Below are 25,961 nucleotides of genomic sequence, written 5' to 3'. Positions count from 1 at the left end.
CAGGACCCTGGGATCACGACTTGAGCCGAAAGCAGAAGCTTTAACCCACTGAGCCACCCAGGCACCCCACACCACGGTCTTTCCATTCGGCTGCCCTCTGAGGTCAGAGTTTTAACCCACGGATCCTCTGTCCCAGGGCAGTTTCCATCCTGAAGTCTCACTTGCAAGCTAGAAACATCTTCAGTGCCTCAGCCCCCAGGGCCTCTGCTCTCCCTCCTTCTGGGCGACTTTGCTGTCTCTGTTGCCTGCTGCCCACAGCCTCCCAGGGCAAAAACCACTGGTTGGCCCCTGCTCAGTGTGGGCCCTGGAGGGACCTGCACAGAGACATTAAAAGCAGGCATTGGCTCTCAAGGACCCCATCCCACTAGAAAGATGCCAAGGGCAAAGAGCTAAATGACCGTGGAAGACATGGGTGACAGATTAAGTCAGAAATGAGAGCGTCTCACGGACCAGATTGTCCAATGGGTGTGCCACCAACACTCGCTGCAAATGCTGGGGTCCGGAAGGAGCAGTGGGATCCCCTGAGACATGCTTTAGCTTCGGTGGGTGGGTAGGAAGGTGTCTACCTCTCCGTCGTCCATGGTCAGCTCAAGGGGAGGACTATACTCCCCGTTATGTTATTGCCCTGAAGACATTTCCATATCCTCTGGGCCTTTTTGGCATTTCCCCTGAGCACCTGCTAGAAGCCCTGGCTGGACCCCCGGGACATGTGCATAAGCCAAGTTCCTTAAAGAACCCACAGCAAACCCCTGCCCGGACCTACTCAAACATCCCCTCTCCATCCCCCACCTATGTTCATGCCCCATCAGCCATCCTCTCTCCTTGCAAACCCCAGGCAGGGCAACAAGGCCTGAGCTCACCCCATCAGTTCCAGCTGGCTCCCACATGGGTCCATCAGAAGCACCTGCCCAGGAAAAATGAACATTAGCCAAGTTTGGGGGGTTTGGCATTAATAAACTAGAATGGATTTAGGAGCAGGTGATCAAGCTATAACCCCAAAACCAAGTCAGTTTTTGATGGAGTTTAGATGTGATGAGACTTTTTTTTTTAAGATTTTATTTATTTATTTGAGAGTGAGAGGCAGCATGAGAGGGAGAAGGATCAGAGGGAGAAGCAGGCTCCATGCTGAGCAGGAAGCCCAATGCGGGACTTGATCCCAGGACCCCCAGGATCATGACCTGAGCCAAAGGCAGTCACTTAACCAAATGAGCCCCCAGGAGTCCCATGTATGCTGAGATTCTGACCCCAGGAGTTAACTTGGGAAGCTAAGTGGACGTGGATTTTGTCTTCTGTGTGGCAATGGAAGACAAAAGTTGGCCAAAGAGGGAGTTTTCACAAAGCAGACATGGCTCAGTTCCAGAGGCTTCTCTGGTGTCTGGAGCTGTCCAGCCTGTGTATTTACCACCTCTGATGTCAGGCCCTGGCCATGCCGGGACACAAACGTTTGTGAATCTCATCTCAAAAAATGTCTGTTGAGATGGAGGAGACCAACGGCAGCAAGACCCTCTCAGGGCTGGGGAGGGGTGTCCACCTGGACCACTTCCTTAAGCTAAAGAGAAAGACTAACCAGGTGTAATAAGAGGGGATGCCAGCCATGGGGTCTGGCATTTGGGAGCAAGTACTACAGACCCAAGCGTCAAGACTGTGCTGGGGGCTGGACATTTGCTCTCTCTCCTGATAGCCCTTCTCAGAAGGTCACTGAATATTCTAGCTCTGGCAGCAGAGTCAGGCCTGGTGTGGAGAGGGGAAGGTGAAGCTTTTAAAATATTGATTTCTGTGCTCTCCCCTCCACCGGATAGCATTTTGCATTATTAAACAGAACTCCACACCTGGGCCGCTCTTAAAGGCAGATGAAGTCACGGGGAACCGTGGCCCCACCCCACCAGGATCCCTTGGGTGGCAGAAATAGTGAGAACCTCCATAGGTAGCATTTTCTCCAGTGTTCATTTTCAAATCATTAAATACTTAACAGAGGAAGCAACAAAAAGCCGAAGAGTTCCAAGTCACTGCTGATAAAGTGTCAATCAGAAATTAAGACAGACCAAGTCTGAAATTATAATGATCTTTTTAAGAACAGGTCCTGGTCCACTTGATTTTTTTTTTCTTTTTTAATTTGTCTGGCAGGAAGTTGGACGACCAAAGGATGTGGTTCAACACAAGACGCCTGGCATCCTTGCCTTTCCCCGGGGGGTATCACTCTCCTCGATTTACAGCAAGGAGCCCAGGGCTCTCAGAGACTCTGTGGGTACCCCCAAAGGCAAAGGAATCTGGGGCGACCTGAACTGCAACTGCCCTTGACCTCACCTTCAAGTCCCATTCCCCTATGTAGCTGGTGAAGAGCTGTGCTCTGGGGCAAAGTCAAAGTCACTCATACTTCCTGAGCTTCTACTGAGTTCTGAGTCTGTGCTGTTTGGACTGTCACCATCACCAAGTCAAGTAGATACCACTACGAACCCCTTTACTGATGAGAAAAGACTGAGGCCTAGAGAGGGTGAGTAACCTGTCCAAGACATGGATGATAAGTGCCTGGGCCCGATTTGCAAACCCAGGCAGTGTGATTCCAGAATCCCCAGGTGTAGCCTCTGCCCCCACAACCCCAGCTACTAGGGAAGATAGCCAGCCCCTCCTAGCCACAGACCAGGGGAACAGCCCTTGCTTTGGGTTCCCAGATACCACTCTGAAGATGAGGAGATGACATTTGGCACCAGCCCTCCCTAACTGGTTTCTAGAGGAATCAGTGTTTCCTGTGGCTCAGGAGTAAAAGGGTTAACCTGAACTCTGTTCCCTTTCAAAGGAAATCTAGCAGAGGTCCCTATTCGGGGGTAGGTCCATGCCCGAGTCACTTTGGCACTTAATGGCTTATTATTTAATTGCTGTATTGGGGAGCACAAAGTGATCTACTGCAAAGTTATTAGCAAATTCCAGTTTTAAGGAAATAATTACTGAATTCTCCCTCCCTGGGTTGAGTAATTCCTTCCAAGATGCTCAACGACATAGAGCATTTTCACAGGGCCGCTAGCAGCTCTGTAATATGCAAATAAAGTAACTCTGTAATTACCAATAAAATGCTTACTGAAGTGACAAATTTTTACTCAGCAGTGAGTTTGGGGAAAAAATGGCATCATTTGTTTTTTAAGGATCCTTTAACCCTGTTAGTTGGCATTCATTTCTATGCTATTTTATGGTCATTTAAAAAGACAATGGAGCCAACAGGCCTCCCTGGATGGGGAGAAGGCCCTTCTGGGAGCCTCCTCTTCTGACTAGCTTCACTCATTCTATGGACTCCTGGATGGTCCACTCCGAGCGCTGGGGCAGAGGATCATGGGCATTCTTCGGACTTCCCCGTGCCTCTCTCTATGTCTGCTGGTAGTCTGGCTTTCAGAGGGGCTCTTGGCTGATCTTTCCATGTAGGAAATAGAGACTGACCTCTCGGTCAAGAGCAGCCGCCAGAATGATCCTCCTGAAGTCCAAGTGTGATTGTGTTGCTCCATTTTCAAGTCCCTTCTTGCACTCTAGACATAACTACTGGAAGTTCAGTGGTTTGCTTGGATCTCAAGGCCTTGCACCACGGACCAGGCAGGCCAGGCACGAGGCACACTAAGCATTCTAACTACCTCTCTCCGGGCCCATACATGTCTCCCACGCAGCCTTGGTTTCCTCACCTGTCAGATGGCATCATGGTCAGCACAGGCTAGGTTACGCCACAGTAACGAGGAAGTCCACTCCCTCTGTGGTTTCGTACAATCTAAATTTATTTATGCTCCCTGTCCCTCATAGGTCAGCCTGAGCATCTGCTCATTATACTCACTCAACAAAGAGCAGACTGATAATACTGTCACTCTCTCCATCACTGGTGGCCTGTCACCATATTGGAGGGAAAAGGAAACATTTGCAGACCTGGAATGACATGCTACTTCCTCTCCCCGGTGACCAGCCAGAACTCTTGGTGTGGCCCCACACAACCACAAAAGGCTCAGGAAGTGAAATCTGACTTTCCCCTCAGTAACAGAAATACGTGACCGTGATTCTAATGACGACCGCCAGTGCGGATCTTAAGAACCTGCAGGATTGATGTGAGCGTTAAGTGTGATGGAGCTTGTAGAGACATCAGCGCCGTACCTGGCACGGGGCAAGTCCTACGTGAGGCATTATTAGCTGCTCCATGCACGCTTGCTGGAAGAACATTCCAGCATAACCCCCAGGAGTCACTGAGAACCAGCCCCCCACCCCTTACAAATTGGAATGATCAGAGAAAGCCTTCAGAGGGAAAGAAAACATCGACCCCACTTTTGGGGACATTGCAATGTCAGGGGCCAACTCTCTGGGAGGAGGAAAGACAGGAGCAAAGCCAGAGGGTCTGGAAAATAAGCTTGTGTACACAGAGAACATGGAGGTGAACTTCACTGGGGTAGAATTTTTAAGGGAGGGTCCTACGTTCCTTAGGGGTATCGCCACAAAGCATAAGAAAAGAGACTTCATTCTGAAGATTCCGTTCACAGAAACAATTCACAAATCGGAAACATTCCTTTGCTGTGCCTTGCATCTCATTCTTGGCTTAGAAGTCGTCACTGGCAAATGAGGTTAGGGTTAGATGATCAGAAACCTTGATCTGAAACCCAGATCCCAACAGGAAGCCTAGGGCCCCCTGGCCCCAAGTCCAGAGGCCTCTCCACGGCCCCATGTAGGGGCTGACCTGGTTTCTTCTCCTTCTTCTTGTTGCCAAGGGCTCCACTTCTGGGTGACCACGTTTGCCCCCGGGGAGAAGCCTTTCTCTTCTACTTGCATTGGTAACTACTCAAAGTCCCACTAAGGTCTTGGAAAAGTGCCACCCACATCCCTGCACACTGGCCCAATTGTGTGTGGCAAATTCCTCCCTTTTGAACTCTGGACCTTCTGGAGGAAACCGTTTCAATAGGAGTAGCTCGGAATTCTCCCAGGCCTTGCCATCTGGGCGTCTGGAATGAAGTTTCCAGGATATACGGCCCTTTGAAGGAAACAAATTCTATTGGCCATTGTGCTCCCATTTAATATGCCTAAGGAGTGGTCTTGGACTCCTGCCAGGGCTTTCGGTTTTTCACTCAACAAACACTGATCTTTTCCTTTGGCACTGGGCTGGGTGTAGGGGCAGGAAGGTGAGGAAAGTGGACACATTAAACAAACGACTTTGGCCAAATATAATAAGGACCCTGATTGAGACCTTGAGGGGTTATAAGGTGCCGCAAAGGGATGGGGGATTCCTCCCAGGCAAGGAGGAATCTAGACTCTTGACAGGTCTAGAATGCCTGCAGCGAAACATGATCCCACCCAACAGATATTTTAATGTGGCCCTGCCACTGGCCGGGCTCAGAGCTGGGAGACCAAGGGACCCGAAAGGGACGAGCATTGTCCCTTCCCTCCCATTGCTTTTTGTCTTGTAGCAGAGACTTCGGCTTGGCACAGCTGATTCTACTGCACGGCCCAGCAGAAGGAGGGATACTGCCTCCGAAAAGCTCTGCTCCAGTCCTCCAAAGGCAAAGATCAAAATAGTCCCAAGAACTGGCAGATACCCAGGCAGGCTTCCTACAGAAGGTGGCAGGACTGGGGTTTTAGAGAGATGTAGGGGTGGGGGGACAGGAAGGTGGGGCTTGTGGCACAAATAGGGAGGGTGACCCCTGATCCAGGTCATAGGCACAATCAGACACAGGTGTCCCAACTTGAGCCAGGGTCTGTCTGAAACAGTGGGGGCAAAGTCAGGGTGGTGGAGGGGGGTGAGACTTGACCCCACAGGCCCGAGGTCATCGACATTGTCCCCACCAAAGACCTTGTGTCTGGTTGCCTCTAAGGGTTCTATCTTTGGGCAAGCTTCCTCTACTGCGGACACCCCATCTAGTAAACCATCATCCCTGTGTTTTTCCTGTAATATAAGCAGTGTTGGCTTATCTGAGATTATTCTAACGAAGTGGGAAAAGAGTCACTCTCATGCGCCAGACTCCAATAGTTCCCCATAGTCCTCAGGATCAAGTCCAGCGTTCAAGGCCATTGGCCTTGGGGCTCCTCCCCACCCTACTGGGCCTCACCGAACTACTCATGATTGCTTAGACCTGCATATTTCCCTCTCTAGACCGCCGAGCTCACTGCTTCGGTGCTTGGAAGCTCTCACTCTTCCTCCCCTGATTATCACCTGCCTTCCAGGGCTGGAAACTTCATTGTCTGAGCCCAGATCTAGGCCAAGTGCTGAGCTCTGATCAGACCTTGTGGGCAGGCTCCGTCTGCTCATCTGCGTCCCCCAGGATGCTGTGAACCCCTGGGGCAGGGACTCTGCATCCAACCCCCCAGTGCTCCCCTGGTCATCTGGTTTGGCTCTCACGGTGGCACAGAGGCCGAACAGGTGGGAGTTTCTTTACCCAGGAACTCCAAAATGGTGCTTGCCATGGCTGGAAGTTAGATTTGCTTGTGAATGTCAATGGCTCACAAAGGCGGACAATATCAGCTCCCTCCATGGCCAGCCAGGCAAGGCCATAGATAGTGGTTGGCCTCTGGGCAGAGGCCCCAGTCCCAGGGGCAAGGATTAGAAGGGAAAATGAGCCCCTCTCTCCCACCGAGGTCCCCCACTATCATCTCTGCACCTCTCACCTTCCCCCACACGAGCCCACCAGGACCCACACTCATTTGTTCACTCCTAACTCCTAACTCCTAATTTGTTCACTGTGTTCCAGATACCTAAATCTGACAACCTGAGGAGGGCTTGATTATTATTCCCATTTTACAGAGAAGAAAACAGAGGCTTAGGGGCCCCGAATGATCCAAGCTTTTGCTATTGGTGGGGGCTGGGTTCTAATTTGGAGCTGTCTGCCTTTGAGGACACTTGGAGCCTCCCCCTTCTTACAGGGGGGGCAGTGAACCCCCTCCAGCCCTCAGGTATGCTGCTGCCCTCACACAGGAGGAGGAGCTCAAGAGCTTGGAGTCCGTTAGAAGATTCCAGAATTCAGGGCTCCCCCTGTTCCTCTTCAGACTTTCACTCAGCCCCACGCCCCTCAGAGCGGTCCCTAGGCCTCCATGGGGTTCCCCTCCCAGGCCCAAGAGCACTTACCTCCATCTCGGGCGGGGCAAGGGCAGGCAAGAGGACTAATTAACAGTCTGCTAAGGGCTCTGAAGATGAAAAGCAGCCTTCAAGTGGCAGCCTATTATCAGAAATCTTCACACACGGAATAATGAAATTCCAGGTTCCAAATGGAGAGTAAAAATCCTTTAACAAGGTGATAAAGGGAGGCGGGGATGGGGGGCGGGGGAGCAGGGCGGAGGACGAGGGTGTCTACTCTCCCCTTCAAGTGCGCAGCACCCCCACGGATCCCAGCAGTCTCAGGGGAAAAGTGTGTGTCCAGGGTCAGCCTCGGGCGCCCAGGCCTCTTCTATTATTGCCAGCTGCCTCCCTGCCAGCTACCCGAGACTCTGGAATAGGAGAGAACCAGGCCTCCCTTGAGGGGAGATATCCTGGAGGAGCCAGGATCCCTGGACCCTGAGGCTAATGGTAGTGTAGAAAGGAGCTGGGTTGGGAGAGAGGAGCCCCAGTTTCTGATCCTGGCTTTCCACACTGCGACTCGGTTCCAGGACATAGGTGGGTCCTGCCGTCTCTGTGCTGGGTACCTTAGGAGGTGACCTGCATGGTCCATGCCCTGCCCCCACACAGGGATGCCCCTTAGTGGGGGCACCATGTACCCAGCATTGTGGAGCCCTGCGTTTTTGTTTAACTGAGCAGCTAGCTTGGGGGCCCTTCTCCTGCTAATTTTGTAGGGTTCTTGCACTTTAGTCAGTCCAGGTTCCCACAGCTGGGAAGGAACAGCCCCCTGCCACCATGCCCTCCTGGAGTTCCCTGGCCGGCACTGCCTTGGGCACCGCTGGAGACTGGAAGAAAGTCCCCACCCCCACCCCAACCTCAGAAGCAAATGCACCGCTATCTCCCTCACAGGCTGGGGGGTCCCTAAAGGCAGCGATCAGTCCCACTCAGCACTGGAGCCCCCGTGTGTGCCACAGGGACAGAGTCACCAACAAAAATAAACTCTTGCTGTTAGCGATTCAATCACCAGTCTCACAGTTGAACTGACAGTTACTAGACTGAAGGGATTTGGTGAAAGTCTTGTCAAAAATTGAAACTTGATTTCAAGTGCATTAACTTAACTTCTCTGAGCCTCAGTTTTCCTTACCTGTAAAATAGGGATGGTGATGGGACCTGCCCCATGAGATGGTTCTAAGGTGAGATGAGTTAATTCCTGGGAATTAGAGTGTTTCTTTATTATTACTCTTTGTGTTAACCTTTGGTTACCATCAGTTAGATAGTTATGAATCTCTTTGCTTCTTTGCTGCTGCTTGGAATTCCTTTAACCCCTTGACTGCACGGGCAGGGGATACGGGGAGAGTAGATGACATTTGGACAGCCATTGTCACTTAAGCCCTAGTGTCCCCAACAAGCTTGAAACCCAGTCTCCCTGTCTACAGATGAGAACACTGAGGCCCAAAAAGCAAGAGGGTTGTTTATGGTGATGCAGTTGGGCAGGGCAGAGCGCAGATCTGAGCATGGGTTAGAAATCATTTGTGCAGTTGGAAAATGTACATTGAACACCAGTGGGTGGACCAGGCCCCAGGGAGGGGAGAATGAAGAGACAGGCCAGCTTATGAGCAGGGCTGTGAAGAAAATAAAATCCTCTGATCAAAACGAAAGAGGAGGTTGTTCAGAAAAGACTTCTCTGAGGGGGTCTGGGCTGAGCCCCAGAAGATGAAAGGGGGAAGGAAGCCAGCGCCTTCCCGTTGCTCCTGACTGCCTCACCACCATTCTCACTAAGGTGTGAATGATTAACTGCAGGTCTGAGCCTGGAAGCGAGATTCGAGATTCAAAAACAGAAGGGCAGAGGGAATCTGAGGGCTGTGCAGAGGCCCTGAGGAGGACCCCAAGCAGAGAGGGCTTGGAAAGACAGTGGAACCTTGCAGAGGTAAGGACGTGAGTTGTAACTTTCAAGGGCTTGGTTAAAAACAGAAAGCTGGGCTTGGGGGCTTGGGGAGAAACTCCCATTGCTAAGAAGAAAAGATGCGTGCCTGAGTCCTCTCTGTCCCAGAGACAGGTGGCAATTTGAGGCTATCAAGGCAGAAAAATGAAAATCAACTGTTCCTGTGAGGACGGATACAGGAAGACATCATTCCTAACCATAGCAGATGGAGGCAGCCCTACACATAAGTCCCCCAAGAAGGAGGACACCACGCCTTCGCTTCTCACAGCTGTCACAATGGAGCTGGCCCCATGCATCTCCCCACATCCTTAAAGACGCCCTAGTAAGTGCCCCCCACTCTTCTCAGCTCTGAGGAGAGACAAGAGAAATAAGCCTTTAATAGCGGGTGTGGCCAGGTCCCTGGAAAGCAGAGAAGGCCGCACTGAGGAAACCCCATTTGCAATGAGATCTAAAACAAACGGGGAGGGGTGTTCCTGGCAAAAGGAACAGTGTATACGTTGTTGTGCCACTAGATTTCTAATAACTGGCACTGGTGGGAGGAGGGAACAGACCTTTGGCCGTGTTCGCCCATCTCTGTGGTGTAAATACTCTTGCCATGCAAGATGTCGCTGAACATGGGCAATCAAGACAGTGGGAGCTGGCCGTAGCCCAAGGAACAGGAGCCAGCCAGGGGTACCCAAGGGGGTTTGCTGGCCTTGGAGGGGGTACGGGCTTCAGCTAGCAAGTGGCCTGTATAGATTGTGACCCCAGGTCTTGGTTTCATCTTCCTGCCCCCTCAGAGCTCTGTGGGGTACTGGGCTCAGAGTTCCTGGTGTTAAGTGACAAGGAAAGAATTAACTAATCAGATTCTCAAAGAAGTAGTTTGGGGCTTTGTCAAAGGGGAGCAAAGGCAGGGTGCCTAGGTGGCTTAATCGATAAAGCATCTGACTCTTGATTTCAGCTCAGGTTCTGATCTTAGGGGTGTGGGATCGAGCTCCATGCTCAGTGTGGAGTCTGCTTGGGATTCTCTCTCTCCTTCTCCCTCTGTCCCTCCTCCTGCTCTCTCTCTCTCTCTCTCTGAAAACAAATATAACCTTTTTAAAAAGAAAAGAAAAGAAAAGAGGAAGCAGGTACTCTGTGACCATGGACAGGATACCCCTGAGAGCACCTGACTCCCTTTAGATGGCAAGCCTGAGATCACATACAAGCTGTTGGTTCACCAGTGGGGCAGCCAAGCTAGGAGTGTGTGTGTGTGTGTGTGTGTGTGTGTGTGTAAGTGGCGATAGTTGAAAGGTAAGTTATAGTGCCACCTGCATCCCTCCAAAGTCTTGGTCCCAAATCCTCTTGAACTATGAGGCCTCTCTCCATCCCATTTGAGAGCAAACTAGAGCAAGACAGAGGAGGACCAGGGGATGACAGGTAGGTAGAGAGCCCCTCCAGCCCCAGCGGACTGGAAGATCGGCCACTCACCTCACGGGAAGGAGGAGGAGGAGGAGGAGGGGGAGGAGGAGGAGGAGGAGGCGGCGGCTTGGAAAGGGTGGAAATGAGCAGAGGCGCCTTGAGCAGGGGAGAGGACCGTGGGGACCTAACTTCGCGCCCCACCTCCTTCCCCACCCGGCACCCTTCATCTAGGCCATCCCAATCTTCTCAGTCTGAACCTAGCATAAAATTCCTCTGCACTCTGCCTGTTCATCCCTTCCTCCCCCTGGCAAGCGCTGATCTTGTTACTGTCTCCATAGTTCTGCCTTTTCCAGAATGTCTTATAGTTGGAATCATACAGTGTGTAGCCTTTTCAGATTGGCTTCTTCACTTACTAATATGCATTTAAGGTTTTTCCATGTCTTTTCCTGTCTTGATAGCTCATTTCTTTTTAGCACTGAAAAATATTCCATTGTCTGGATGTACCACGGCTTCTTTATCCATTTACCTACGAAAGGATGTCTTGCCAAGTTTTGGCAATTATGAATAAAGCTGCTATAAACATCCGTGTGCAGGTTTTGTGTGGACATAAGTTTCCAGCTACTTTGGGTAAATACCAAGGAGTGTAATTGCTAAATTATATGGTAAGAGTCTGTTTAGTTTTCCAAACTAAACTGTTTTCCAAAGTGACTGTTATCATTTTGCATTCCTGCCAGCAATGAATGAAGTCTCCCCTTGCCCCATATCCTCGCCAGCATCTGGTATTGTCAGTGTTCTGGATTTTGGCTGTTCTAGGTGTGTGGTGGTACCTCGTCATTGTTTGAATTTGCGTTTCCCTGATGACAAAGGATGTGGAACAACTTTTTATATGCTTACTTGCCATCTAGATGTCTGTTCAGATCTTCTAACCATTTTAACGGGTTCATTTTCTTGTTGTTGTATACTCATCGTGTATTTTGGATAGCAATCCTTTATCAGACAGGTCCTTGGAAAATATTTTCTTCCAGTCTGTGACTTGTCTTCTCCTTCTCTCAAGGTATTAGTTTTTCCATTATTAGAACAATGACTTACTGTATATCCGGCATATTGATAACGGAGATCAAAACAGGAGACAATGGGGCGCCTGGGTGGCTCAGTGGGTTAAAGCTTCTGCATCCGGCTCAGGTCATGGTCTCAGGGTCCTGGGATCGAGCCCCACTTCAGACTCTCTGCTCAGCTGGGAGCCTGCTTCCCCTTCTCTCTCTCTCTGCCTGCCTCTCTGCCTACCTGTGATCTCTCTCTCTGTCAAATAAATAAATAAAATCTTAAAAAAAAAAAAAACAGGAGAAAACGATTCTAAATTCTACTCCTTTAAGGAGGATAACACTGATGATGTTAGTGACAGCCATTCCCATCTTTGGAACACTTGCTTGGTTCAGGGTCCTCGACAATGGTCTCAGGTCACTGGACCACAGAACCGGGAGAGGGAGATACCATTGTCCCCAGTTTACAGATGCTAACGAGGAGGCTCAGAGAAGGGAAGTAGCCCCAAGTAGATGGCACAGTATTCAGATGGAGCGCATTCAGCCCCAGAGTCCTTGTTCCACAGCAGGCACCTGCAGACTGTGCTGTTTTGTCTTCATGCTCCCCATGTCGGTGGTGTAAGTATGGTCCACGTCTCTCCTACCTGAGGCTCTTAATCTTTAGCACCTTTTTTTCCCCAACTTTGGGATCTCTCTGGGAAGTAGGCCTCCTTACGGAAGAATGAACTGAGACTCTGAGCAGTTATCGACTTGCCCAAAGTCACACAGCCAACGAGTGTGTCTACAGCCACTTTCCAATGATCCACCTTCTAGGCTTCCAGACCTCACCGCCCAATCATTTCTGCCACCTCGACCAGCCCCAGACAAATCTCCCCGGCTGGACTGTTTTCTCTCAGGGCTGTGGCTAACCTGCCAATCATCGTGGCCCTCCCCAAGAACAGTGACCCTGTGGCTTTCATCCGTCCTTGAGAAGACCCCTGAACCCCCTGGCATGGCCCCCCAGGCTGCCACCATCCCCCCCCCACTCCCCCCCCCACACGCCCTTCTCTGCCCAGTCAAACCACTTGCATTCACTCTTTCTGGAGCCCCCAGGACTCTGCCTTTCTCCTGCTCCTTCACCTCGACTCCACCTGAGGCCAAGGCCAGAAGAGGGAGAGGGCTCCTCTCCCCCGGCAGCAGGAGGAAGAGCTGCCTTCCGTGCAACACTGACTCTCGGGCAGGAGCAGTGCCAAGTTCAACACTCGTTCGACTTTTGCTCAACTTTGTTGTTCGACTTTCACTTCAATCTTTGTTCAACTTTTACCTAAATCTCATAACAGTCCTATGATGGGCCTCACTATCCTCATTTTACAGAGCCCCATTTGATGGAGGGAGTAAGCTGAGGCTTAAGAGACGTTAGATACTTGGTTGAGGCCACATGGTGGGAAAATGGCAGAGGCAGGATTTGAAACACTAACTTCCCATGCAAGTTCTTGACCCCTTCACTGGCTCCCAAACCCGCCCCACCCTTCCCCAAAATTGCTCTCACAGCACCCATTCATTTCTCCATGATCATACCTCATGGTGCTTTTTTTTTTTTTTTAAAGATTTTATTTATTTATTTGACAGAGAGAGAGATCACAAGTAGGCAGAGAGGCAGGCAGAGAGAGAGGAGGAAGCAGGCTCCCCGCGGAGCAGAGAGCCCGATGCGGGGCTCGATCCCAGGACCCTGAGATCATGACCTGAGCCGAAGGCAGCAGCTTAATCCACTGAGCCACCCAGGCGCCCCTGGTGCTTTTTTTTTTAAATAGACTTTTATTATTTCTTTCCAGCACTTTTAGGTTTGCAGAAAAACTGAGCGAAAGGTACATAGAATCTAACCCCTCATCCACGCCCTACCCGGTTTCTCCTATCATTAATATCTTGCCTTAGTGTGATACGTTTGTTACAACTGATGAACCAATACCAAGACTTTATTAACTAAAGCCGTAACTTACATTAGGATCACTCATGGTCATGTACATTCCATGGGTTTGGACAAATGTATAATGACATGTATCCCCCATCGCAGTTTCATTCGGAAGAGTGTCACTGCCCTAAAAATCCCCTGTGCTCCAGAAATGCATCCTTCCCTCCCGCTAACTTCTGGCAAGCGCTGATGTTGTTACCGTCTCCATAGCTCTGCCTTTTCCAGAATGTCATATAGTTGGAATCATACAGTACATAGCCTTTTCAGATTGGCTTCTTTTACTTGGTAATATGCATTTAAGGTTCCTCTACGTCTTTTCATGGCTTCTTAGCTCATGTCTTTTTATCTCTCTGTCATCGTGTGGCTGTATCACACTTTGCTTATCCACTCACCCTCGGAAGGACATCTTAGCTCTGAGTTTTGGCCATTATGAATAATGCTGCGATAAATACCCAGGCACGGAGTTTTGTGTGGATATAGGCTTTCAACTCTTTTGGAGCTTTGCCAAGGAGAATGATTGCTAGATTCTCACATTGTGCTCTTTGGCCTGAGGTCCTGGACCCTCTTGCACCCCTGACTTCAGAACTTTGGGAAAGCAAAGAATGTACCTGGTATTTCTCTGTCTCTAAGACTTATGCATAATAGGTCCTCAATAAATATCTGTTGAAACAGAACACACAAGTAGACAATTGTGTAGCTCAGATTTTCCAGGACGCTTTAAGTCCCGTATCATTTCATTCTTTGCACCAAGGTAATTTATTATAAATACAACCAAATGGAGATTGAAAAGACCTGCTTAAGGCTTTCTGTACTAAAACATTTCACAAGTCAGTCTTTTTAAAGGTCCTGTGCCAAATGCTGACTCCAGCTTTGGGGCTTCCAATCTGCAGCTGCTGGAGGGATGGTGAGAGAGACATCCACTGGGCATCGGGTGTGTCCTTTCTGACCGTGGCCTCACCTCTTTCCCACAGGCGCCTTGGTGTTTCCTTATGAAACAGACCCAAGACAGGAGCTCCCTTACTTCTGGGTGGCTTCAAGCTGGGCTGTTCTAGGATTCCCCATCAGATAAACCACCCACCCCGACCCTCTGGGCTGGACTGGAACTGAGGAGGCAGCTGTGGGCGTGAAGGCCACGTCTCCATTACCCACTCATAGAAAGGGTCCTCAGGCCCCAGCAACAGATAGACAGAAGGTAGGAGCACCTTTCTGTCTTTCCCTGGGGATGCCCCTTTGCACCTTTTATCATTCTAAACCATTTTTACATATTAATCATAACAGCGTTCATTCATCCTACACTTTAGCCACCTGCCACGCAGTAGGCTAGGGTTAACAGATTGATTTAAATCTGACATAGCCCGGTGATATGAGGATTGTCACCCACATTTCTAGATTTGGTTCACTCCACAGGTAGATACTGAGTGCATACCACAGGTGCTCAGAGACACTGTTTTAGGGCCATGGTGGTAAGCAAGGGAGGCAGAGTCCTTGGCCTTACGGAGTTGACCTTTCATAATAGGAGACAGTAAGCGATCACACAAGGGAGCTTTACAATTTGTTAGAAGGTGACCGAGCTACATGGAAAAAGCAGAACAGGGAAGGGGGCAGGAATGGTAGGGCACAGAGCAGGGGCAGACTTAGCTATTAGAGAGGATAGCCAGGGTCCACCGGTTGAGAAGGTGGGGTTCTTAGCAACAACTTGAAGGAGGAGAGAGAGGCGGAGCCCAGTGGATTTCTGGAAACAGCAGGAGGGAATGTGTCTGGCAGGGAAGTGGGTGAGTAGAGTGAGCAGGGCAGAGAAGAAAGAAGGACTGCTCACGGAGGGCCTGGGGGCGGGGGTTTGTGTGTTGCGGGGCGCTCCCTGTAAGGACTTGGGCCTTTCTCAGGGAGAAATGAGAAGCAGAGTGACGGGATCCTTCTGACTTCTCTGCGAAGAGTACACTGTGGAAAGGGGGGGTGGAAAAGTAGAAAGACAGAGGCCTCCTGCTGGGGCTGCTACAGGCATTCAGCAGAGACATGACAAGAGGCTTGACCTGCTGGTCAAGGCAGAGGGGTGACAAGAGGTGGGATTTGGGATCTATTGGCAAGGGGGAGCCATCATGAGTTCTTGAGCAAATCGTTCACGGGAACGATCCAAGGTAAGCCCTTCCCTGGCCGTGCTCAGGGACAGTCCTGTGGGAGGCCCACAGGCAGTGGGAGATTCTGGGTCTGCTCCTTCCCCAGGTAGGATGGCGATACTGGGGCCACCCCAGAAGCCGGAAGTAGCCCCTACACCTCCCCTTTCCCAGAGTGCAGGGCCCGAATCCAAGTTCCCCTCGTATAACCATGGATGGCATGATGATTGGGTTCCTCATTGCCCGCCCCGGAGGCTGACCTCCCAGTCACCTGGCCCAGCATTCCAGTTAAAGAGGAAGTGGGCAGAACTGGAAGTGGAACTCCTACCCTCCCATCCCCATACTCTGCCAGGAGCCTACGCAGGCACAGGGGGTGGGGACAGAGAGCTGCGGGAGGGGGTACTCTCAGCCTTACTGAAAGCCATCTCTGCATTTTTTGCAGAATCTCTACTTTGCTGCCATGAATCCAGCACTTAATGAGCTCCTACTGTGTGCCCAGCCACTGAGCTGGGTGTAGTTCGCACGTAGGGTTAGAAGGCCAGCCTCTGGTGGAAACTGGAAACAGCCCTGGCATTTGACTAGATCAGGGCTCGCTGAGTCCTGTTCTGCACTTCTTAACCACCTGACAACCAGCACCCCAGGAAACACTCCAGGCCTCCAAGCATCAACTTTAAAATAGGGTCAGTGGAACATATTCAAGAGAGCTATAATGTGAAAAGGCCTTGGTAAACACTGCCAAAGGTCAAAGGCTAGAGGGACAGACCCACACATGCCCAGCTAATCATAGTGCAGGACACTCTGGGGGGAGGGCGTCAGACACAATAAGGATGTCCCCAGAGCCCAGGTGTGTGTGTGTTTGGTGGTGGTGGGGGGGGTAGGCTGCTAAGTCATTCTGACCCAAATGGGGGATAGGGAGGGCTTCGCAGAAGAAAGGACCTTGGAGAACGGGTGGGATTCTATCAGCTCAAACAAAGAAAAAAGGGCATTCCAGGTCCTGGGACTCCGTGGGCAAAGGCTAAGGGTGCGAAAATATACCTCCTAGGGCCGCAGGGTGCTATGGAAAGGTATTGAGCAGGGCAGTGGCAGAACCTGATTTGTCTTTGAGGTCACACTGGCTCCCAGACAGGACTGGAGTGGCCCAGCTGACCAACACACAGAGGCTTGAGCCAGCTGCACTCTCCAGAAGTGAGGGGAACACAGGGCACTGGTCCCCCCTAAGTCCAGTCCAGATCTGGTGGGAAAGGCAGATGGAGTGGGACCTAGCTGGGGAGAGGGGAAGGGGCTGGGAGCCTGGGCCAGGCTGCGCCAGCTGGCTGCCCCTCCCCTCACTCCCCCTCCTTCCCAGCCCAGCCCACCCCCTCCCCCTGGGAGCCCAGAGACCCGTTTGTTTTCCTTGTAAAGAGGGGAGCCCTGCCCTTTGTGAGATTTCTGCTGGGGAAGGAGCGAAATGTCTCCTTGTGCTGCTGCCTGGATTTCCAGCTATTGACACAGACTCTCACGAGGAAAGCAAAGGCCAAGAGAGGCCGAGACAAGGTGGCTGATGAAAATGTTCTTCCCGGGGTGGCTCAGCCCTGCCCTGCGGAGGCTGGCTGGAAAACCCGGGCAGGAGTCCGTTCCACCGCCGGAACTGCGGGCCCGGAGAGAGGAGGGGCTTTGGAAATGGTTGGGGAGGTTCTGCACCCCTTCCCTGGACTGCTCATCCCCGCACCTAAACCCACTGCTGCTCTGGTTTGATCCTCCCTTAATAACCGGGGCCACTTACACAACTGTAACTTCTTGGAGGCCCAGCTTTATTTCTAAAACAGGAAAACGGTAGTGCTCCCTTCCTGGGGCTCCTTAGAGGTCACATTCCCCAAAGAAGAGAATCTGAGATGAAGCCCCGGGTTACAAGATAAGATATAGGAAACCCAGTTCAATTTGAATTTCAGATAAACAATAAAGGATTTTTTTTTTTAGAAGAAGTATGTCCCAAATATTATATGGGACATACTTCTCCTAAAAAAAATTATCTATTGTTTAACCAAAATTCAAATTTAAATGGATGTTCTACGTCTTTACTTGAGACTCTAAAGGGGAGAATGTTCCAGGGTGGGGTGTGTGTGTGTGTGTGTGAACTAAGGACTTCTCTCTGTGTCAAGGAAACAGGATGGGGCAGAGGGAGAAGGCAGGGTGTGATGCTGTCACAGGGAGGTCTCAGCTGACCCGGGGAGTGGGGGAGGGGTGCACCCACTCTGGAGCTGACCTGGCTTTCAGAGCAGCTCCAGACTGAGGCCAGGTGGGGCTCTGGGCCTTTATACTCCCACTTCCCACTTGTCACTGGATCCCTGCTTTCTTGGAGGGGGTGTGACTCTTGGCCGGCCAGGTGGCTCTGATCTGCTCCACTGAGGGCAGTTCCAGAGGGGGACTCAGCTCAGAGGTGGGGGTACCGGAGCTCTAGGCCTGAGGGGGCATCCGGGCAGCAGCCCATCACCACAACGGTGACCGGGTTGTTACCCAGTTCCAGGAGACAGTTGTGTAAAACAGCTTAGCCTGAACCTGACACTTAGTAGTGACTTCGGGATCCTCTGAATCGAGGGCAGGTCACTTAGCTGGGCCTTGGAGCCTGTTAACCAACCATTCCTGTCCAAATTTCCTGCTCCGTCCATCTCCCTCCTTTTAGGACGGTCTTCCCAAATCCGGTCTGTTGATTTAGCATCTGGGCGGGAGTGGGGGGCATACTAACAGTCCCCCTCGTGGGTCTGATGGCCAGATCTACTCCTGCCTGAATACTGCAGATGCCAGCCCATGGCATTCGCCTCCTATCTCCCTTTCCAAGGACTCCAAGGGCTGTCTGATTACCAGTGACCCCCGCCATTCGGGCCCCTGGGCTCCAGCCGCCTTCTTTCCCTGCCTCCCATTAACACAAGACATATTTCAGTTCTGGGAGCAGAGAATCTGGCTCTAGGAAGAAAGGCAGCTAAGCTTGGAAGTCGGTAAAGAGGCTGGGGCTTCTGAACACAGGGAGACACAGTGGCGCATGTATCCTCATTCATGGCGAATCACTAAGCAGTCTGGGAAAGCATGCTGCCAACCCTTGTGATCCCACTTAATTTCCACAACCACCCCGCAGAGAGGCATGACTCAGCCCATTTGACAGATAAGGAAACGGAAACTTAGTGAAGTGTCTGGTCCAAGGTCCCACAGCAACAACAACAAAAAAAACCAAAAAAAAAAAAAAAAAAAAAGAAAGGAAAACCAAAAAACCCCCCAAACAACAACAACAACAAAACCAGCAGACTCGGGATACGAACCCAGCCCTGTCTACCACCAACAGCACTTGAGCTCTGAACAGTAGAGTGTGTTCTTAAGTGTATAGGCTGCACAGTCACCTGCTTGTGGTCAGGTTGGATGGCCACGAATCACTGGATTTTCAATCACCATTCTCGTGCAACAGGTCAACAGCAAAGAAAGACAAAACACCCCAAAATCCCAAGCCAGCCTGAGACTGGCACAGCCAGGGAAGTTTGCAGGAAGAAGCAGGAGCAAACTAGCCAGCAGCATTTGGGAACAGAAGTCCCTTAAGCTCTGTGATACCGACAACATTCAGTGGAAGGAATGAGCATGGGAGACGCCATTGGGAGATACCATTGGGAGGGCCAGGGGATGGTGTTGGGGGATGACCGGTAAGAACCATACCCACAAGTTTCCAAAACTCACTTGCTAGAAGGGCTGCCTCTTTTTTATTTCCACTGTGGTCAAAATCGTAGAACATGAAGTTTACTGTCAACCATATTGAAGTGTACAGTCAGTTGTGTTAACTACATCCACATTGTTACGCAACGGGCCTCTAGAACTTTTTCATCTTACAAAACTGAAACTCTATTCCTATTAAACAACTCCTCATTCCTTCCCCTCCCCCCAACCAGCCTCCAGCAGCCACCATTCTACTTTCTGTTTCTGTGATTTTGACTACTTTACATAACTCCCATAAGTGGAATCCTACGGTATTGTCTTTTTGTGACGGACTTACTTCACTTCGTATAATGCCCTCCAGTTTCCTCCCTATTGTAGCGTATGACAATACGCTTAAACCTGAATAATATTCCATTGTATGTATAGTCCCCTTTTTCTCTTTCTCTCTCTCTCTTTTTTTTTTTAAGATTTCTTTATTTATTTTAGAGAGAGGGTGCATGTGTGTTGGCGGGGGAGGAGCAGAGGGAGAGGGAGAGAGAAACTCAAGCAGACTCCATGCCCAGCATGGACCCTGACCCGGGGCTCGATCCCACCATCCGGAGATCATGACCCGGGCTGAAAACCAAGAACAGGATGCTTAACCAACTGAGCCACCCAGGTGCCCCAAGACCACATTTCCTTTATCCATTCATCCACAAATAGATATTTGGGATGCTTCTACCTCTTGGCTGTTGTGAATAACGCTGCAGTGAACATGGGGCAGGGGGCAAATATCTCTTCAAGATCCTGCTTTCAACATTTTTTGGCGTATGCCCAGAAATGAAATCGCCAGATGATAAAGTAATTCTATTTTTAATTTCTATCTTTAATTTTTTGGGCAACCTCCACACCGTTTTCCAGACTGGCTTCACCATGTTGCGCTCTCACCAACAGTGCACAAGGGTTCAACTTTTTCCACATCATCACCAACACTTATTTCCTTCATTTTTTTTTTTTATAATGGCCATCCTAATGGGGTTGAGGTGATATCTTATTGTGGTTTTGATTTCCATTTCTTTAATGATTAATGATACTGAGTATCATTTTATATGCCTGTTAGCCATTTGTGCATCTGCTCTGGAGAAACATCTACTCAGTCCTTTGCCACTTTTTAATCCACTTACTTGCTTTTTTTGTTGTTGAGTGGTAGGAGTTCTTTATATAGCTTGGATATTATCCAGTTATCAAATGTGTGATTTTTTAAAAAAGATTTTATTTACTTATTGAAGAGAGAGATAGAGAGAGCAGGGGGAAGAGCAGAGGAAGAGGGACAAGCAGACTCTGTGCTGAGCACGGAGCCAGAGCCCGGACGGAGCCTGATGTGGGGTTCAATCCCAGGATCCCTCAAGACATGAGCCAAAACCAACCATCAGACACTTAACCCTTAACTGACTGCGCCCCCTCCCCACCCCATACCCCTCCAGACTTAGGATTTACAAATGTTTTCCACCATTCCACAGGATACCTTTTCACTCTGTTGATTGTTTCCTTTGAAGCACAGGAGTTTTTAAGTTCAATATGATCCCATTTGTCTATTTTTGTTTTTATTGCCTGCACTCTTGGGGTCCTGTCCAATAAATCATTGCCAGGTCCGATGTCATGAAGCTTTTCCCCTCCGTTTTCTTCTATGGGTCTTGGGGAGAGGGCTGCCATTCTGGCACAGTTAGGAAGATGGGGAAATGACCAACATTGAGAAAACCTAATGTCACCGAGATTCAGAGCTTAGAAAGCGGCACCACCACACCTTCCCGCCCCCACCACTGCAATTTACCCTTGACATTTATGAAGTCAGTGACTAGAAACTGGAACCTGGGTGCAGAGAAACCCACCATGCCCGCAGACACGTCAGCAGTGAGAAGTAACTGGGGTAGCAGAGGTGGTCTCTACCATACGTTTGCTTCCCAGTCCCGCTTGGAAGCATCTAATCCTGGAGCCATATTTTTGTTCAGCAGCCAAGGAGTCTAAAAGGGTGATTTGGGGGCACCTGGGTGGCTCAGTGGGTTAAAGCCTCTGCCTTCAGCTCAGGTCATGATCTCAGGGTTCTGGGATTGAGCCCCCCATCGGGCTCTCTGCTCAGCAAGGAGCCTGCTTCCCTTCCTCTCCCTCTGCCTGCCTCTCTGCCTACTTGTGATCTCTGTCAAATAAATAAAATCTTAAAAAAATTAAAAAAATAAATAAAAGGGTGATGTTGGGCTGTCAGCCTCTGCACTGAAAGCAGAGGCCCAGTAAGGAGGACGGAACAGTTGAATGGATGATTAAGGCCCGGGGAGGGGGGGCAAGGTAATCAATTAGATGATACAGCGCCAGGCTCCCACTTAGCAGAGAGTGGAGTGTTAGTCTGTACCTCGACTTTCCAGGCGTGAAGGCATGGTGGGGTTGATGAGGCAGGCTGGTGCTGGATAGGGTGGCCCCATGGCCCTGGGCACCAATTCTGCACCTGGACAGGGCTGGAGAGGAATCCCACTTCTATCACGCATGAGCTGGGTGACTTGAGCAGGTCACTGGGTTTTTCTGGATCTCCTTGTTTTCCCCCCTTCTCTGCAAAAGAAGTAGCCCAGAATAACTTGCAGCTCTCTCCTGGGCTGCCGGGCCATTTCTCATTCAGGTCAGCAAGACCTGACCTGACAAGACTCCTCTGCCAACCTGCTCTGGGAGGTGAGTATGGTCCTGGGTGTCTCGCTCCCCTTTTCCCTCTACGACATCTCTCAAGAGCCAAGGGGACGCTGGCTCAGAGCTGCAGGGCCTCCTGAGTGTGATGACGGCATGAGGCCTTCTGCTCTCCGGCATTGCCAGGCCCCCTCTAGCCCTCCCCTCAGAGCAAGAGAGAATTTTGCAGTCACAGCTGAGAATGGATGGATGGATGCTACGTCGTTTAGTAATTCCAAGACTTCTTTTTTGGCCCAAGAACCTCCCCCTCTGGTTCCCCCAAACAAAATATTTTATAGAATCTAACCTATAAAACAGATTTTTGGTCTGAGTAAAGTGGTGGAGGGGATCCCTGTGGCTCTATGGAAAGAGCGAATGCCAATGCCAAAAGGCCTAATTCTCTCCCAAACTCCCTGTTACCGACTTGGGTGGTGGGGCTGGACAAAACCACTTAACTCTCTTTGGTCCTCAGTTCCTTCATCTATCAAATGGGGATAATTTCCCTGCTCTCTGTGCTGTCTCTTGTCTCTGAGTCCATAGATAGGAAAGTGCTCTAAGCTGAAAACACAGAAGTAAGGGCAAGTCGGTTTTGTTTATAACTTGCTTTGTTCTGCATTTTTCTTTTATTCTTTTTTTTTTTTTTTTTTTTTTTTTTTTGCAGTGAGGGTTAGTAGTGGCAGAATCAGTTGGACTTCCGGGCTTTCAAGATGAGTCTTTCTTGTAATTCTACTCCAACCTCAAAATATGAAATGGTCTATCTGCTTGATCTCCTCCTTTCTTACAATGGAAGCCCCCTTCCTCCCTGTCTCTCCATGTTCCCAGAATTCCAGGGTCTACCCACGGCCTGGACCTCTAGAGTCTCCGATTTCCCCTTCTCCCGGCCCCCTCTTCCCTGCCACCACCCACACCTCTTTGGTTGCCTCAGTCTCCCTCTGGCAGAATCCCCCTTCCAGAAAGGGCACTCCCAAAGAAGCCAAAACATATGCCATGTCTGGGCCACTGAGAACAGAGAAAAAAGAAGAGGGCCTGACGACCCTAATAAAAGGGTTGGAGTGAGAGGGGCCGAACTCCACAGCACCCCACCCCCTTCCTGCACACGGGAGATTCTCCTTCTTGTATCTTAGGTTTGTTCGTCTGCAAATGGGGAGGTAGGGAACCACCATATTTCTTCAGATTCAAAGACAGTGTTGTCTGCCATCCTCAACCCCAGCACCGGGGACATTTGGGACCAGAGAATTCTCTGCTGTGGGAGCTGCTGTGTATACTCTAGGATGTTTGAGAGAGTCCCTGGACTGTACCCGCTAGGTGCTAGGAGTCCCCTGACCCTGAGCTGGGACAGCCAAAAGTGTTTCCAGACAGTGTCCAATGTCCGTCCCCTTGGAAGCAAAACTGCTCTCAGCTGAGAGCCACTGGTATAAGTTGAACACACTGGAAAAAGAGACCCTTCACAATACCGCCTATATGTGACCAACACACATTTATCAATTCATCCACAGAAAGACATAAATCTCAGAGCAGATTTGGAAATGAACATCAAAGCTGTCAGGCAAAACCCTTCTCTCCTCTCCCCACCCCCACCAGCAAAGACCCAGTATGCTGGGTGTTCTCCGGTGAGAGTCCTACCTTCATCATCCTGGCTGACCCCGAGAACTCCCCTCCACGGGCCCAGATAATTCCCGCAGCATGGACCTCACCCTTGTGAAGTCGAACGCATTAGTACCAGCAAAATATTTCTTAATCTCCTAAGCCTCAGCTTTGAATCCTTAAAAAGGAAAGAAAGAAAGAAACAGCACAAATCTCTTAATTAGGACGCCCAATCACTTCGATAAATATTTACCCGGTTCCAGCATGAGGCTGGAAACCCCGAGCCGTTAGTCAATAGGGGTCAGCACAGTGCACCCTGGGAGCCACCGGATGCAGTCCAGCCTGGCTTTGGATGGCGGCTTGGAGGATGCCTCTTTCAGCGACAAGTGAGCAAATACATTCCATGCCTACTCTGCACACCTGCCCCCTGACAAAGCCCCAGGTGGGAATGGGGGGCTTGTCATAAATCATTGCCTGGCTTCCTTGGCTTTCTGGAGCGAGGTGGCGGCCTCCTATGCCAGTTGGGTCACCAAGCCAACCAAACCATCCCCTGCATTCTGTCACGTGTCCTGGCTGAGCACCTTTGCCCCTATCTGGAACTCTCCTCTTCTCCTCCTCTTAGCCATGCTACGGGCCACGCTCTACAGGTAACTTCCCCGGTTGTTTCCTCCATCCTTCTACCCAATCCTCTTTCCCTCCATAGACTCTTTATAGCTGTTAGCGCCTGTACCCAGCCTTGAAGTAAGTAGGAGTTGTCTGGCCTTGCTACACTCCAAAGGCGAGCGCTCCCCTTAAATTTTGGTACCTCCAAAGGGGTCTTGCATAAAGTAGGTGTTCTGTCCATTCTCACCAGGTAAGCAATCAGACGCCACTATTCCGTTCCCTTTTATAGATGTGGAAACTGAGACCCCAAGAGTTTCAGGTCTTGCAGATCCTCAGGCCTCCTGACACAGGCGGGAGCCTTCAGTTGTCACTGGAGCCTCAGACGGAAGTAGGGAGGAGATCTTCGGGAAACAAGCTCTTAGCTCCCTTCCTTGGAGAGCAAAGACACCTTGTCAGGTGGCAAAACAGAAAGGATCCAAGGAAGGTTCATATTGGCCCTTTCCACTCACTGGAACTTCTGTCCATCCTTCTGGATTGAGTTCAAGGTCCACCCTTCCCGGAAGTTCTCTGAGAACCACAGAACCAGACTGCACGTTTATATGCAGGTACTTTTCTCTGAGGCTTGTCTTGTCAGAAAGCTAAGGACTCCACCGCTGTTGCAGTAAGACCTCTCTGCCTGGATTCCCCCCAACCCACACATATCCCCCCTGCCAAGGTGTGGCTTTGAACTGCCCCCCCCCCCATCCTTCCCTCACAGACACACCCCTCAGGGGGCCTTGGGCAGTAGGGATCTCCAAAGTCACCCCAGGGCCTAGATAAAGAATGGGAATTCCAGAGAGGGAGGGGACCACCCACAGATGTCAGGGGAAGGGAACTAGGTGTTCCTACATTACTGCCTGGTTTACTCCCCGCAGGAGCCCTGACACTAGACCTTCCTGTCTCTGCAGACACCCAGAAAATGCACAAGAACTTGACTCACTCCTGGTTCTGCATCACCACTGTGGCCACCATAGCTGACTGTGATTGATTGCTCCACATGCCAGGTTCTGGATTAAGTACATTGCGTGTATGATCTTCATCGAGCCTCAGAACAATCTTCACAATCTTCGGCGGTAGACAGGATTGTAATCTCCACTTTACAGATGAGGAAATGGAGGCTTAGCAAGATTAAATAAGTCCCCAACTTCACATAACTGGGGCGAGCCAGAGAATTAGAAGGGGGGGTGGGAGATCCTGGGAAGTCTCCCCCACCCCACCCCCTCAGAGCTTGGTCCCCTTCCCTAATAAGAAGTGGCTCCCAGATGTGCTCTCTAGGGGCTCTCTTTGGGACTTCCTGGGGCCCTCCAGTTTCCTGTGGTGTGTTCTGAAGCCTGATCTGCATTCCCTGGGAAAGCCAAGCTCTCCTAGAGCCAGTGGCGGGTAGTGGTGAAGACCTTGGAGCTGAATTGCCTGGGTTCAAGTCTATCAGCTAGCGGAGTGACCTTGGGCAAGTCACTGTACTACAGTGTGTCAACTGGTCCCCTGTAAGACAGGAGTGACCCTGATAGCACCCACTCCATTCACTGTGAAAGGATTAAGTGTGTTAATATTTGTCAAGTGCTTAGAACGGTGTCTGGCAGAGTAAGCACTATGTAAGAGTTTGTTAAATAAATAAAAATTCTCTTTCCTCTTGCTGTATGGCCAGGTGCTTGCTTGCAGAGGAAGGCCTAGGATGACTAGTGGGGGGGGGGGGCGGCGCGGGCAGGATTGCCTTAGTAATGGACCCAAAGGCCAATCATTAGAGAAGTCTTACAGAATCAACCAAAGGGAGAGGGATGAAGATTTCTCTCCCCTTCCCGCAGTCCAAAGGAGAGGTCTTTAAAAAAAAAAAAAAAAAATCAAGGTCAGTTGAGGCAGAAGAAGGGCTGACAGGGAGAGGTTCAAAACTCCACCCGAAGCACTGGGATTGGTTCCTCAAACA

General features: G+C 50.4%; 1 long non-coding RNA gene across 1 annotated transcript; it reads right to left on the bottom strand.

Annotated features, from left to right (window-relative positions):
- Positions 1 to 795: 795 nt before the first annotated feature.
- On the bottom strand, positions 796 to 24,394 carry LOC123943345. The gene is made up of 3 exons (XR_006818615.1): positions 24,249 to 24,394; positions 21,513 to 21,706; positions 796 to 904 (listed from the first exon to the last, which is right to left on the bottom strand). It is a non-coding gene; the product is annotated as an uncharacterized LOC123943345 (long non-coding RNA).
- Between the last annotated feature and the right edge of the window lie 1,567 nt (positions 24,395 to 25,961).

Source organism: Meles meles, chromosome 6 (genome assembly GCF_922984935.1).
Source record: "Meles meles chromosome 6, mMelMel3.1 paternal haplotype, whole genome shotgun sequence".
Lineage (NCBI taxonomy): Eukaryota > Metazoa > Chordata > Mammalia > Carnivora > Mustelidae > Meles > Meles meles.
Note: the sequence above shows the minus strand (reverse complement) of the source record. Positions and strands in the feature narration are given on the sequence as shown.